This window comes from Pteropus vampyrus, unplaced genomic scaffold, assembly GCF_000151845.1.
Source record: "Pteropus vampyrus isolate Shadow unplaced genomic scaffold, Pvam_2.0 Scaffold39, whole genome shotgun sequence".
NCBI classification, from domain to species: domain Eukaryota; kingdom Metazoa; phylum Chordata; class Mammalia; order Chiroptera; family Pteropodidae; genus Pteropus; species Pteropus vampyrus.
The window spans coordinates 2,587,417-2,591,767 of NW_011888820.1; positions in this window are offsets into that span (position 1 = coordinate 2,587,417).

A 4,351-nucleotide genomic window follows, 5' to 3' on the forward strand; every position below is an offset into this window, starting at 1 on the left:
TCACTGGATGAAAAACTATTGACTGGCAGCTCAGCTAAAGGTGTTGACCTGAGTGCCAGCATGTAGCCTCTTCTTGTGGAATGGGCTTTTCAAAGTGCTGAGTTTGGAGACTTTCATTGGGAGTGTCCCAAGAACAAATGATCCAAGAGACAAGAAGAATTTGCTTCTGCCTTAAGGCTGGGTATGAAGACCAGCACAATGTTATTTCTGCCATATTATGTTGGTCAAAGCGGTCACAAAATCCGATCTGATTTAAAGGGAGGATCTCATGATGAGAGGAGTATCAGATAATTTGTGACCATTCTTATTCCATTACTACTTGATTGAATCTTGAGAAATAATAATGCCCCCCAAACTGTTCTGTGGATACTCACTAGGAGGAGATAGTGGCTGTGGCCTGGTCCTTGGATACCTTACTGCTAAATTTGTCTATCAGAGCATTAAAGTTGCATCCGTTTTTTGAAATTTGCAGTCCTTTACAGATTTCACTATTATGAATCTTTGAAACACCCATTGTCTCAACCACCAGGTCTCTTTTTTACCCACCAGTTCTTTTAGTCCTTTAGCTTCCTGCTTCCAGGACACTTATAAATCTCCTGAAAGCCTAACAACAGCTAAGTATGCCAGGAAGGACATCTCAGTCCACGTCTCTGCTGAAACTGCTCTAGCACATTTAAACCTTTTGAGATAGGTGCCTCTTTAATGAACTATAATTTTCTTGGACTATACATTGGGAGAAGAGAGCAACTCCCTCTCTTCTAAATTCCTCCCCTCCAAATCTTACTAGATATTTCTTTCACCCCTACACTTGTGATTTGATCTAAAGTTTCAGACACATGCCAGGGCACTAATATCCAACTACTTGCCTATTTACATTCTTTTTCTTTGGCTTCACCTCTAAGCTCCAGAAGGTCTTTCTACTGTTCTTTCTTGTCTTTTAAGAATATCTCTTAAATCCATTCCTCTATGTGATATAACTAATAGTAAAAATAATCCAGTTTCACCAAAACTAGTTCTTGATAGATGGAAGAAAATATTTATAATTTAGAAGGGAGAAAACACTTTTCTTTCTCAACGAAGTCTGGGTTTTGAGAATATTTTCTCAATATGACACAATTCAGCAATGTCCTATTTGTTCTAGTTGACAAACTACAGTGTGCAAACCAAATCCAGTCTGAGAGCCAAATTCAGTCTGTTTTTTGAATGGTTCATGAACTAAGAATGGATTTTACATGAAAAAAAAAAAAGTGTTATTTAAAAAATGACCAAAGAAACCAAAAACCAAAGACAAATATGAGACAGAAATGATATTTGGCTCACAAAGCTTAAAATATTTACTATGGTCATTTTTAGAAAAAAGCGTTTGCCAATCCCTGTTTTATATGGCATCTGCTTTCCTCCAGAAGTGATAAATGCCTTTGCTTAAATGTTTGAAGTATGATGCTTTAGTTTAACTAAATTAGTTTAACATTAAAAAAAATCTCCATTTCATGTATAAGAAAAACTATTTCAATATCTGATTATATTGTGTTTAATAAGTGTTCACTTCCTTTCTAGCCCTCTTCTTGTCCAATGAGGATGATGAGAAAATAATAAAAGTATGTAATTTAATTAACCAGAAAAATTAAAGCATTGATGTTTTAGATGCTTAAAGGCATGAAATAGTTTAAGTGGAATTAAAATATTTAAAAGGAATTCGGAGAGAAAAACAACATGGAAAATCTGAGCTTGATGTGTCTTTCTAATGGTGCTAGAGAGTCATTTGGAAATATGATGTAATTTTAGAAAAGATTGGATATTGAATAGATAAATATGCTTCTCATTTAGGCAAATATATAAAAATTAGAGCTGCGAGAGTATGAGTCAAATCATTAAAAAGGAAATCAGAAATGAGGAAGAAGTCACAATATAAGACACCACAAGCAATTTAAGAGTCAAGAGAAAGAATGGAGGAGTCTGAGAAAGGCCAGTCAGAGAGAAAGCAATAGAACCAAGAACAAGTCTTTCTGGATGCCAAGGAATAATTAAGAAAACTGATACCCAAAGGATTTAAGCAATTTCTCCAAGACTCCCTCGCTAGATATTCACAGAGTCAGTATTCCAAATAGCAAAACTAATGCTTTTCCCACTACTAATCGCTGACACATTTTCTCCCAACAAACAACTTGTAATAGTTTGCTATTGCTACTATAACAAAGTAAATGTAATCTCTTATAATTCTGTATGTTACTAGTCTGGAATGGGTCTCGATGGGGCAAAATCAAGGTGTCAGTAGGACTGGTTCATATGGAGGCTCTAGAGGAGAACCTGTTTCCTTGCCTTTTCTAGCTTCTAGAGTCTGTCCACATTGTTTGGCTCATTGCCGCCTTCCATTTTCAAAGCCAGCAATGGCCAGTTGAGTCTGTTTCAAATGGCATCATTCTGACATTGAAACTTCTGCTTCCCTCTTCCACAATTTAAGGACACTTGTATTTACATTGGGCCCACTTAGATTTTCCAAATAAACTCCCTATTTTAAGGCCAGCCAATTCACAACCTAAATTCCATCTGCAACCTTAATTTCCCTTTGCCATAAAACCTACCATATTCACAGGACCCTGGGATGGGGATTTAGACATCTTTGTTGGCCATTGTTCTTCCTGCTACACTACTCCACTTTGAATTGCTTTCCATTCCTTAATCATTCCATCTCAAAACTTGTGAGTCACTTTTTATTTTGAATTCTAACTTTAATCAGTTACTAAATTATGACACGGCTTTTTAAAAGTATTTACTCATCATTTAATAAGTACATACAGAGTGACTTCGAGGTTCAAAATATTATTCGTGATCAAAAAAAAGGAATAAGATATAGTCTTGTCTTCAAGGAGCTAAAATCTGCTTATTCGATTTGATAACTCTTTTTTCTTCCTTTATTTTTATTGCCTGAACTAAAATTACCTCTCATTGTTTCTGTTCTCTTTTATCACTCTTTTCTTTCATTTTAAACATAGCTAGCAGCTGATTTAATATGAATATTCAGCCAAGTGTTATGTTTCTCAGTATTTGCTCCTTTACTTCAACATTCACAGTGTCCCCTATAAATGGTTTTTCTATATGTGCAGACTGTTCATGAGCTGTCTGGTCTGAAACAGATCTTTCAGCTTTTTTCAGTCTTCCCTGCAGCTCAGTTTTCTTTCAAATGTGTGTAAAAACTCAAATATATCTTCCTTCTTTTACTTTTTCCTATGTCTAGATACCTCTCCCAGCAACTTGTTCCTGACGTACAAATGACCAGTAAAGGTGGAAATACTGCTTCATTTGCAATTTCCCTATTCAGAAGTCTGCAAAGAGGCTTTCTTTATCAAACATATCCAACACCTGATCCTGTAAGTTCAAGTCCACACTCCATTATCAGGTTCCCTTTTGCCTGTGAATTGTCTCCATGACTCTGACTGAGTCATCTTCTACTGCTGGTACTCCATCTCCACACCTTCTGATCATATCATGCTCATTCCAACACTGAAGACATTTGTTCCTATTCTTATTTTTGCCTGGAGTAGCTTTACTTCTCTGCCTTTGTCACAACCATCTTTTTATGTTATCCCCAGGGTTCTTCTGTAAACCCTCCTTCGATATTTTTCACCCAATGATATAGTTTTCATTTTTTGACTTTCCACAGAATTTATTGTCATTATCACCTAGCATGTTACAAGACACCTCTACTTATGAAACAAACCGTAAATTTTAAAACAGCTGGTCAGTGGTTAAGTACAGGGAAGGAAAGACATTATGACATTACACGTGTATAACAAACAAACATAACAACCCAATTTCAGAAAATGTAAAAAATTAGAATCAATACATCTGATATTGTGATAATTAATGCTGCTTTCTATTATTTAGTCCTCTAATCATTAAGGACACGAAAGCTTAGTCATACCAACCATAAGTTTGGCTTTTCCAAAGTCGTACATTTTACCCATATGCTAAATCTGAACTTTTACACATATTAGGCACATGTTAATTGCCAATCATCTATCCAATTTAGTTGAATAAAACTGAACATTTTATTGAGAGTTTTACAACTTTAGTATCTCATGGTACAACAATTTTCTAAAATAATGCAAAATACACACGAGCCAAATTACAATCAAACCATATTTATGTCCAAATACAATTTTTACTGATGAGTCAACTCCCAGCCATAGCCAATTTACATCCCAAAGTACTTTTTATTGATGAGACAGTTAAAAATTGTAATGAAATTTTGTCACCTTAGTAAAACAAAACAAGGCACTAATAAATATAGAGAAAACAAATTTAATTAACAAAGCCAGTGCCAACTTTAATAAACTGACAAGCAAGACAG